The sequence below is a fragment of the Dromiciops gliroides genome, chromosome 5 (assembly GCF_019393635.1).
Source record: "Dromiciops gliroides isolate mDroGli1 chromosome 5, mDroGli1.pri, whole genome shotgun sequence".
NCBI lineage: Eukaryota > Metazoa > Chordata > Mammalia > Microbiotheria > Microbiotheriidae > Dromiciops > Dromiciops gliroides.
In genome coordinates, this window is record NC_057865.1 from 99,650,207 (window position 1) to 99,662,635 (window position 12,429).

Below are 12,429 nucleotides of genomic sequence, written 5' to 3' on the forward strand. Positions count from 1 at the left end.
CATGTACCATGGCAGCTGTTCATGAACATTGTATAACATCAGTAGCAATAAAGCATGACAGGCATACATGCCTAGTATGTCTCATAGAGCACCTATGAGAATAAGCAAAGATTTCGAACAAAGCACTTGTGACAATGGATACTGCTTGGCTATATTGGTAGCCACTTCTCCCACTTCATACATATCTTAGTTTGATCTCTGTGCTAACAGGTCTGAAACCTGCTGTGATATCCTAAGCTTGTAGATGACCCAGAATTATCATTGTCTCTTTGTCATGTTATTGTTGTACTCCGTTCACTTGGTGTCTTCACAATTAGACTGTTAGCCAAAAAGAGGTTGTCTGGCCCAAACAACCTGTTAGAATTCTTTGTGTCTACAGCTGTGGTTCTGAGCTGGTATCAGATAGCTCAGCCAACTCCTTCTGTTGCCAAACACAATGAGTTCCCTCTTTTCCCTAAGTGTCTTCAAAGTTTACTCTCAAGCAAAACATGAAACCATGTCTGGCCTCAGCTCTTCTCCCCTCTCTGAACAGATAGATATGTCCCCTGTGACCCAAAGAGTCTCCAACCTCATTTTTAAAGACAAGCGAGTATATGATTAAACTGAAGGTCACGTGGCTAATGGCAAAATTTACAGGACTTAGAAATAATTCGAACCTTTTGGATTAGTTAAGCTATAGGAGATTTCTTAGCATATACTTCCTAAGATCAAAGAATGAGAGCTGGAAAGGAACTTCAGATGTTATGTAGTATATCTCCTTCATTTTGTAATCTCCACTCGTAGAAGACCATTCAGTGTTGTCTAAGAAATCATAGATTTATAGCTGAAAGGGACTTCCAAAGACCATCTAATAATTAGTTCATTTTAGAAATAAGGCACTGAATAGCTGTATGAGCAAGTCACTTCACCCTGTTTACCTCAGTTTCCTCATGTTTAAAATGAGCTAGAGAAGGAAATAGCAAACCTCTCCAGTATCTTTGCCAAGAAAACTCTAGTGGGGGAGGGATTGTGTCACAAAGAGTTGAACACAATTGAAATGACTGAGCAACAACAAAGAGAAAAGAAGACATGACCGAAGGATTAGGGGTTGATACACTTTGATCTTTCATGCACTGTACAGTCCGGCTCCATGGGCCCACTTATTCTTCCTCATGTACAACATTCCAACTTCTGTGCTTTGATTGCCTTGCATTCCTTGACCTTTATTCCTCACTGCCTTTAACTTCTTTACCTTCCTTCAAGACGTAGCTCTACTCTTCTCGCCTCCTATAGGAGGCCTTGTAGGTGTGTGTGTGTGTGTGTGTGTGTGTGTGTGTGTGTGTGTGTGTGTGGTTATCATATGATATATTGCCTCCCCCATTAGAATGTGAACTTCTTGAGAGCAAGGACCCCATGTTTTTGTCTATGTAGCCACAGAACTTATCATAGTTCCTGGCACACAGTAAGCACTTAATAAATTCTTGTTGACTCACTGACTTTATTTTGCAGTACACTCACTTTCCCCGTATCACACAAATAATAAATAGCAGATACTGGGGCTCAAACTCAGGTGCTCTAATTCTCAATCCAGTATTCTTTGTTCCTATTCCACATGTAACTGGACTAGAAATTAGATCCAAGTTATCGAAATTTAAAATAATTATAACATTATTTTAATTTTAGAAACCCACATATATAGCCAGCTATGGTTGCTGTACACCTGTAATCCCTGCAGATGGAAATACTGAGGCTGGAACATATCTTGAGCTTGGAGATTCTGAGCTTCAGTATCCAGGTGTCTCCCCAGGTAAGGTAGTGCAGTGGATAGAACATTGGCCCTGGAGTCGTGAAGACTCCAGTTTAAATCTGGCTTCAGACACTTGACACTTACTAGCTGTGTGACCCTGGGCAAGTCACTTAACCCCAATTGCCTCAAATACCTAGAGCCATCTCCAGTGGTCCTGATGTATATTTTTCCACTGGACCCAGATAGCTCTGGAGGAGAGAATGAAGTTGGTGACTTTGCACAACCCTCTCTCACTAAAATCCAATTCACTGCAAGTTATGGCATCATCTCCTGATGTCATGGTCCTCTTTGGGAAGGACAAATAACAACAATCCAGGTGTCCACTTTAACTATAACATCACTGTGATGAGCTTTCAAAAGGGTACCAGGCTGCCTAAGGAGGGCAAACTACTTCAGGTTAAAAACAAAGGAGGTCAAAGTTCCTGTGTCAGTCATCAGTAGAATCAAGGCCAGGACTGGCTCCTGCAATTTCAACCTAGGTGAGATGTGGAGACCCAGTTTAGAAAAAAATAAAATAGTGTGTGTGTGTGTGTGTGTGTGTGTGTATGTGTGTGTGTGTGTGTGTGTGTGTGTGTGTGTGTGTGTGTGTGTGTGTGTGTGTGAAAAGAGAGAGAGAGAGAGAGAGGAGAGAAATAAAAACCACATAATAGGATGAGTTCAAATTTTCCAATTTAGCAATCTTTCTAGATCTATGTCACAGCCCAGCATCAACCAACTATAAGAAAACTGCTCCTTCCTTGAGCAGATTTTAGTCCTCTTCAACATTTCTTATGACTTTACTCAGTCATCTTCTTCTTCAGGGCAGAAGACTTGCTTAAGTCATCTTCTTGCTTCAGGGCAGAAGACTGGCTGAAATCAGTGCTGAGAAAAAAGGTACTCTCCATGCCTAAATGAGTGCTCATCTAGTGCCTCTTGAGGATTTACCAGGTGTTCTTTAAAGTGCAGTATTGCAGAAAAGGAACTGAACATTCTTTTGATGAAAGGTTTGTGGTTTTTTTCTTCCCTATCTATATCTATGGTTTTAAGAGAATAATTATAAAAAAAACCTTTTACAAAAACATTTTAAGTAGAAATCCTATATCTGTTATTGGCAGAACATCTGTCTCTTCTCCTAGTTCTTCCTGAGTACCTAGAGTATTTTAATTATAAAAATGCCCTTGAAGAATTTATTCAGATTTCTAATGAATTAATTTAGGTCTCACATTGTACTTTAATGGTTGGAAAAGAGATTTTTTAAAAATTTTCTGTTCCCATTATTGTTCAAATATATATTTCTAAAGATATCCTCTTAAAGTTAACCAAACTCTGTGGCGAATAAAGTTCTGACACTCATCCCCAAAGGGATTACCCTGACGCAGAGAGAAAAAATCCATCACAAGTGCCATCCACAAAGGACCCCTCTCATGTCCCCTATATGAAGTCTAGCATCTTGTGGCACTTATCATCTAAAACATATTCTAGTCTTTGGGCCTGCTTCCCTTCCAATAAAGGGAACCTGCTAAGAATATGATGAGTTATCTGATGCCATATTTAGGTCAATCTAGCTAAAACACAGGACATTAAAATAGGAGAGTCAGCTAAAAAAAAATCTTCCAAAAAGTGGTATTATGTGTCTTGGTCTCAGCTTAACTGAGATGATGCATAATTATCTACCCCTTTCTTTCTCTCTCTCTCTCTCTCTCTCTTTCTCTCTCTCTCTCTCTCTCTCTCTCTCTCACACACACACACACACACACACACACACACACACACACACACACACATACACATACACACACACAATGAAGCCAGGTCTTCTGATTCTAATTTCATGTCTTTTTCTCCTAAAACCTGCAGCTTTCTCTAGTAAAGCCCTTTCAAATTCTGATGAACTATCCAAAGTTTGTCTATTTTTAAAATGCCCTAGTCCTTGAGCATTATTTCAGTACTGGCTTCAGGCTTTTCTCTTACCTTTGAACAATTCCAAAGTTTATTTGTGAAATAAAAAGTTTATTTGCCCCGTGGAATCCTGAAAGTTTTTCACTGTACATATGAAACAATCACTCTGGGCTTTTTTTGGAATTTATTTTTAATACCTAAAGATGTTTTAAGTTTCTAAAACCTCAGTGAGAAGCCTTATTAACATTCAAAAGTGTGCATTGGTTTTATCTTTCTCCTTTGGGAGACCAGGTACCATTTGGCCCAAAATGTAGGGCAGAGCAACAACAAAGTCCTAGGTGGTGTTTTTGCTAATTTTAGACTGTACTCTGAAAATCCTATGGATTCCTTTCGGCATCATGCTTCACTACTTTATTTAAATTGTTTTCCACCCTGTGCACTGAGTAGTTGAATTTTATTTTTTAATTAAATTTTATTTTTTTTCCAATTATCAAGCATTTAGTTTTTTTCTCCCTCTTGTCTCCCTATCTGAAAAAGAAAAGAAAATCACAACCTGTATAACAAATAGCAGTTGGATTTTGTAACAGCTTCCTAGTCTCCCAGCTTTCAGTCTCTCCCCTCTCCAAGCCATCCTTCACAGAGTTGCCACAATCACCTTCCCAGGGCACTGGTCTGATCATGTTACTTCCTGCTCCAAATCCTTTGATTGCTCCCTATTGCCTCTAGAATAAAATATAAACACCTTATCCTGACATTAAAGGCTCTCCACAGTCTGAATCCATCCTAACTTCTACACCTCATTTCACATTATTCCTTCAGTCTATAGTGGGACCAGCTGGACCACTAGTAACAGTTTGTTCCCTGGTCTCGTGCCATCTCTTGCCTCTTTGCAATCATATAGGCCAAGTTCCATGCCTGGCACTCTCATACACTTCATGTCTGCCCCCTATTGAAAGTCTCTTCCTTCAAGGTCTAGCTCAGACACCTTCTTTAATAGAGCATTCTATGATCCATGTGCTGGAATTATTCTGTCTTTTAACTATCCTTACACTCTTATCATACTCTTTCTAGAATTATACTTAAGTATTTGTCATATATCCTTTTTAAGCCTCCTGAGGTCAAATACTGTTCTATTTTTCATCTAACCCTAACTCTAGCATCTTGTATGTTTTATTGGATTGAAAGGTGAGAGGAGGGTAATTACAAACAAAAGAATCCAATGCTATAGAACAGAAACAAGTGTTTTGTGTGGTCGCCAAATTGTGTTGGCTAAATTATTGGGGGCTAGATTATTGGCTACTTATAAACTAATGGCTATTTATATAATAATGGCTATTGCATCCTTTTGGCAGTAATCATTTATTATCAATTAATATTAAATATTAGAAAAGTATTGACTATGTGGAATTTAACACAAGCAGAAAAAACCCCAGCGTCATATTTCTGAGAGAGAGAGAGCACATGGCATAAGAAACAAGGTTCAGAAGCCTAACATTACCTATTCTGTCCTAAGAGGAGAGTACTCACTATCCAACAGCCTAGCTAAACCAAGTGTGCATTCCAATATGGTGACAACCAGAAGCCTTACCTGTTCTTTGCTTTTATCCTCTTTTGATAGAGGTACATCACTGCACACTGATCAAAGCTAAATGGTTATCATCACTTAGTTCCATTGGTTGACATGACTTGAGGCTGATCCATATTAAAATGAACTCTACAGTTGACATGGAGTGGGGGGTGTCCCAAAAAGACTCTCCCCAAGGTGCTCAAGGCAAAATCCATTATCCAGGCACAGCTTAATCCCCTGGGTTTACTAAACTAGAAACAAAGAGTCTATCTCCATTCCTATCGTTCCCTTATGCTTGCCCTGAACCAGCTAAAGTTCTTCCTAAACATTAAACTCTGAAGTGGGCTGTGGGGTTTGGAGGAGGGGGAGAAAAGGCTAAAACTGATCTGGGTCCCCCAAGACACTTATTATTAATAATTATTTTCTCACACAAGTCACCTAGGCCACAGTTTATATACAACTGGAGGGACTCTGGAAAAACTGGTTAAGGAAGCAAATAGTAAGCACTTACCTTTCAAAAACTGAATTGATTGGGGCTCGGAGAAAAGGAGGACTCCAAGCAAATTACTGAAGGGAAACTCAAAACTGCAAAACAGAGACAAGGACTAGGAGGAACTGGGCGGGGGGGGGGGGGCAAACTTTTTAGAGAAGCTTCCTTTCTCCTCTTCTCACTTTCTTCCCGCTTCCTATCTTTCCCTTTTCTTTTTCATTTCTTTTTTCTCCCTTGTCTCCTTTTTTTTCCTGATTCTATCCATGGAAGTGCTGTTCTCTCAATTCCCTAGTCCCAGAACATTGTAGTTACACGTGACTCTTCCTTCTTTCAGCCTCATGGAATCAATCAATCATTGAGCAAACATTTATTTCACAGCTATGTGCAGGGAAAATTAGAGAGGATCTTTGGGGAATCAAAGAAGAAGCTCATAGAACTGTAGATCTAGAGGGGCAGCTAAGTGACACAGTGGATAAAGCACTGGCCCTGGATTCAGTGGGTCCTGAGTTCAAATTTGACCTCAGACACTTGACACTTACTAGCTATGTGTCCCTGGGCAAGTCACTTAACCCTCATTGCCCTGAAAAAAAAAGAAAAGAAAAGAAAAAGAATTGTAGATCCAGGGGACTTTAGAGGTCATTGAATCTAGCCCTCTTTATTTTGTTGATTAGGAATTCAAGGCCCATTTTGTAGATTAGGAAATCAAGAGACTGTTCAATAAACAATTAATTCAGTAAACATTTATCTAGCACCTACTACTTGGGAGGCAAGGTACTAAGCATTGGAGATACAAAAAAGAGGCAAAAGACAGTCCCACCCTCAAGGAGCTTACAATTTAGTGGGGATTTGCCCAAGGTCATACAGCTACTGAGTGTCAGAGACAGAAATTGTATTCAGGTCTAAGTCAAAGTCTAGTATTCTTTCCACTTTTTCCAGCACTTAGCAAAGTGCCTGGCACATGGTAGGTGCTTTAATGAATCTTTATTAACTGACTGTCTCTTTCATTGATATTAAGGAATTTGCAGGCAACTTAGAGAGGAGGTTCTTGATTTTGTTGTGTTTGACTTCCTTGTTAACCTGATATGTATGTATTCAGATTAATGGGTTTTTTAAAAATTCATAATTGAAGTAAATGCTAAATTTCAGTTAAAGGGTAGTAAAAAGGGTATTTTTTCCCTATCCACATTCATGTACCCCCAAAATCTATCCCCCAAAATGTAGTGGGGTAGTATGCAGGTCACCATACTCAAAAACCTTTATCTATGAAAAGTAGCTATCAAAAGTGTGACCATAAAGTCATCAGATCAACAAATCAAAAAGCGTTCATTAAGAGCCTACTATATGCCAGGCACATGTGATAAACTCTGAGGATACCCCCCCCCAAAAAAGCAAAACACACACACATGCATGCACACACACAGGAATGCATATACACTTGCACATACAATTTCTGCTCTGAAAAAAATTCAATTCTTTAAAAAAAATCTATGATTTCATCTGTTAAATCAAGTAGAAATTTATTAATACCCAATTATATGTAGTATACTCTACTAAGGTGCTGGGGCACAAAAACAATTATCAACAAGCATGAAGATACATTGTGTTATGTGCTTCTGCTGCAAGAAGTTGTCATCAACCAGGGAAGGAAGGAGAACAGAAACCCATTGGCTCCTCTTTGCTATACTCTCCTAAGAAATAATTTCAGAAAGGCCTAGGAAGACTTATATGAAGGGATATATAGTGAAGAAACTAAAAGGAATAATTGAAGAGCAGACTTTTTTTCTTCAGAGCTTATTCCAATGAGGTCAGCTTGATTTTTACCTAGGCCACAAGAGGTATGGTTTACCCTTTTAGCCAATTATTAGAAGTTCCCTTCATTCATCAGTTGCTTTCATTCAATATCCAATATCTCTTGATTCCATCAGGTTAACTAAGGACCTTCTTCACTCTTCAGTTTTCGGGTTATCTAGGTTTATTTAGTTCATTTTATTTCCATTCTATATTTAAGTTGCCTAGGACAATACTTAAATATCTCCTTCATATCTCATTTGGATGAGATTGGAAAATTGAGGCCTAGAGAAATAAAATAAAATCCAAGGTCATCCATGAACTTAGTGGCACATCTGGGGATAAAATTTAGTTCTTCTTACTCCTAATTGACCACACCTTAGCTCAGGATAGTACAATTGCCAATATACTGAGATAATCACAGCATATCAACTGTAACTTTGAATGTGAATGGAAAATGAATTGGTAAATGGCTGAACTAGTTGTGGTATATGATTGGGATGGTATATTTTAAGAAACAAGTATATAATACATACTTATATATTAATTACATTATATACTATATTGTGTAATATTATCGTATTAATTTTATTCATATACTTATATATTATTACTTAGATATAAGTACTAAAAGAAATGATGAAGAGCAGACTTTCGATGATCATCTGAAAACATGGAAAGACTTGCAAGAAATAATGGAAAGAAGGGGCAGCTAGGTGGCGCAGTGGATAAAGCACCGGCCCTGGATTCAGGAGTACCTGAGTTCAAATCCGGCCTCAGACACTTGACACTTACTAGCTGTGTGACCCTGGGCAAGTCACTTAACCCCAATTGCCTCACTTAAAAAAAAAAAAAAGAAAGAATGGAAAGAGAAATGGACAGAACCAGACAACATTGTATACAGTAACAATAATATTTTATAAGAATGACTTTGAATGCATAAATTATTTTGTCTATTATAAATATGCAAATTAATTATAAAGGAAATATAAAGAAAGTTGCTATCTGTATCCACAGAACTGATGAATAGAAATATATATAGAAGGATTCTACATATATTTGTGTGTGTGTGTGTGTGTGTGTGTGTGTGTGTAAAATGGTAGTCATCTGTAAGATAGGGAGAAGGAAGAAAAAATAAATTTACATAATTGTTATATATTTGAATGGAATAGCAAGTTGTGCATAGTACATTTTCAGTTTTGTGAACAATCATCTTTTAATTGTTCTATGTTATGAAAAGGTTGTTTTATTCCATAAATTTAAAATAAAATGAAAAAGTGAGATAATCATAGTACTAAAAACAGCAAATGAGGCCCCCCACTCTGAAACCTACGGCAGCTAGATGGCACAGTGGATAAAGTGCCAGACTTGGAGTCAGAAAGACCTGAGTTCAAATCCAACTTCAGATACTGCCTAGATGTGTGACCCTGGGCAGTCAATTAACATTGTTTGCTTCAATCTCTTCATCTGTAAAATGAACTCAAGAAGGAAATGGCAAATCTTTCTAGTATCTTTGCCAAGAAAACCCCAAATAGGTTTACAAACAGTCAGATATGACTGAAAAGACTGAACAACTCTGAAACATCCAATCTAAGACAATCTCTGACCCATTGTCCTTCACTCAGTGAATTTCTACAATTGGTACAATCACATATTCTTATTATCACATCTCTGCCTTGTCTTCCATATTAGATTGTAAAAATCAAACCATGTTTACTAAGTGCCTACTATATGCAAGGTATTGTGCTAGGTGTTATGGGGGATACAGAAACATCAAGTTATTTTCCTTGGGTACCATTTCTCAGCCTATTATTTACTATATTTTCCTCTCACACCAAGAATACTTCCATATACCCTAAGGGCATTAATTATATTCTTGTTGACTTAATAGGACTAGCAAAAAAAGAACAAAAACCAACAACAACAAAAAACCACAAAATACATTAGCTAACAGCTAATCCATGGACTTTTGTGTCCAAAGTCTGAAGTGCAAGTGTTTTGAGATAAAATGTATATTCTAGGAATTTACTGAAACCTTAACTTAGGATACATAAGGGGGGGCCAAGGATTTATTAAGTGCCTACTATGTGCAACAATCTTATGAAGTAGTTGCTTTTCTATTATCCCTATTTTACAGTTGGTTCAGTTGGTGAACATTTGAGACAGATTTTGAACTCAGGATCTCCCTGACTCTATCCACTTCACTACCTAACAACCTGCATAAGTAAAAAAGTTACTTTGGGTTTAATATCATTTAATTAGAACTAACTTTTTGCTCTCTCATATTCCCATCAATCCTTTGTAGATTAAATACAGTATGTATAGTTCAAGGTATGAGTATTGGGGTATGTGCATATTTTAAATAAAGCCATTCAGTTCAATTCAATTCACCTATTAGGTGCCTTGAGCTAAGTCATAAAGGGAACTATCAGTGAAGAGGATGAGTTTATGGGTTATTATTTATCATTCATTAATATTGTTTAAGTCTAGCCTTATTTGGCTAAAAATTATCTAACTAAAAAGCTTACTGTATACCATATGCCAAACTGTATTATAAAGCGGTAATTATCAAAACAATCTGGGGGGTAGCTAGGTGGCACAGTGGATAGAGCACCATCCTTGGATTCAGGAGGACCTGAGTTCAAATCTAGCCTCAGACACTTTACACTTACTAGCTGTGTGACCCTCAGCAAGTCACTTAACCCCCATTACCTCACCAAAAAAAAATAATAATAATAATAATAACAATCTGGTACTGGCTAAGAAATAGACTGGTGGATCAGTGGAATAGAATAGGTAAAAATTATACTACAGTTAATGACTCTAGTAATCTAGTATATGATAAACCCAAAGATCCAAGCTCTTAAAACAAAAACTCATTATTTAACAAAAACTGCTGGGAAAACTGGAAAACTATGGCAGAAACTAGGTACAGACCAAAATCTCACATCCTTTACTAAGATAAGGTCAAAATGGGTACATGATTTACACATAAATGGTGAAGCCATAAGCAACTAAAGAGAGCATGGAATAGATTATCTGTCTGATTTATAAACAGGGGAAGAACTTAAAACCAAAGAAAATACAGAGAGCATTACCAAATATGAACTAGATAATTTTGATTACATAAAATTAAAAAGCTTCTGTATAAACAAAACCAATGCAACTAAAATTATAAGGGAATCAGAAAACTGGGAAAGAATTGTTGGAACAAGTATCACTGATAAAGGCCTCATTTCTCAAATAAATAGTGAACTGAGTCAAATTTATAAAAATACACATCATTCCCCAACTGATAAATGGTCAAATGATATAAACAGGAAGTTTTCAGACAAAGAAATCAAAGCTACCTTTACTCATTGTTCTTGTCCTTTGTTCTTGAAGAGGACTATGACATGAAGAGCTAATGTCATGACTTGCAGTGAATTGGATTTAAGTGAGGGAAGGCTCTGCTAAGTCACCAGCCTCACCCTCTCCTCTGGAGTCATCTGGGTCCAGTGGCAAGATATACATCAGGACCACTGGAAATGGCCCCGAATGTTTGAGGCAATTGAGATTAAGTGACTTGCCCAGTCACCCAGCTAGTAAGTGTCAAGTGTCTGAGGCTGGATTTGAACTCAGGTCCTCCTGACTCCAGGCACAGGGCTCTATCCACTGCTCTACCTAGCTGCCGCAGTGAAAGTTAAAACAAATCTGACATACCATGTCACACCTATCAGAGTGGCAAATATAATAATGAAGGAAAATGTTGGATGTTGGAGGGGATGTGGGAAAACTATAATGTTAATCCACTGTTGGTGGAGTTGTGAACTGATCCAACCATTCTGCAGAGCAATTTGGAACTATGCCCAAAGGGCAATTCAACTGCACATGCCATTTAATCCAGCAAAACTACTGCTAGGTTTATATCCCAAAATAGAGAAAAAGACCTATTTTTACAAAAATGTTTATATCAGCTTTTTTTCTGGTGGCTAACAATTGAAAACCAAAGGAATGTCCATCAATTGGGGAATGGCTAAACAAGCTGTGGTATATGATTGTAATGGAATATTATTGTGCTATAAGAAATGACAGGGGCAGCTAGGTGGCGCAGTGGATAAAGCACCAGCCCTGGAGTCAGGAGTACCTGGGTTGAGATCCGGCCTCAGACACTTAACACTTACTAGCTGTGTGACCCTGGGCAAGTCACTTGACCCCAATTGCCTCACTAAAAAAAGAAAGAAAAAAAAAGAGAGAAATGAAAAGCAGAATGATTTCAAAAAGGCCTGGGAAGACTTATACAAAGTGATGTATAGTGAAGTGAACAGAACCAAGAGAACATCATACACAATGACAGCAATATTTTTCAGTGAAGAGCTGTGAATGATTTTACTGTTCTTAGCAATACAATGATCCAAGACAATCCTAAATGACTAATAATGAAACATACTATCTACCTCCAAAGAAAAAAACTGATATTGATTGAACACAGACTAAAGCATGCTATTTTTCATGTATCAGATTGGCTAAAATAATAAAAGGGGAAAATGACAAATGTTTGAGGGAATGTGGAAAAAATGGAACACTAATATGCTTTTGGTAGAACTGTGAACTGATCCAACTATTTTGAAGAGCAATCTGGAATTATGCCCCAAAAGTTATAAAATTGTGTATACCCTTTGACCTAGAAATGCCACTATTAGGTCTGTTTCCCAAGGTAGGGCAAAAAGGGAAAGAACCTATACATTCTAAGATATTTATAGCAGCTCTCTGTGTGGTGGCAAAGAACTGGAAATTGAGGGGATGCCCATGAATTGGGGAATAACTAAACAAGCTATGGTTTATGAGTGTGATAGAATACTACTGTGCTGTAAAAAATGACAAGCAGGTTGATTTTTAGAAAAACATGGAAATATTTGCATGAAATAATGAAAAGTAAAA

General features: G+C 37.5%; 1 pseudogene; it reads left to right on the forward strand.

Annotated features, from left to right (window-relative positions):
• The window catches only part of LOC122728746, a 90,889-nt pseudogene that overhangs the window by 11,564 nt on the left and 66,896 nt on the right, over window positions 1–12,429 (forward strand).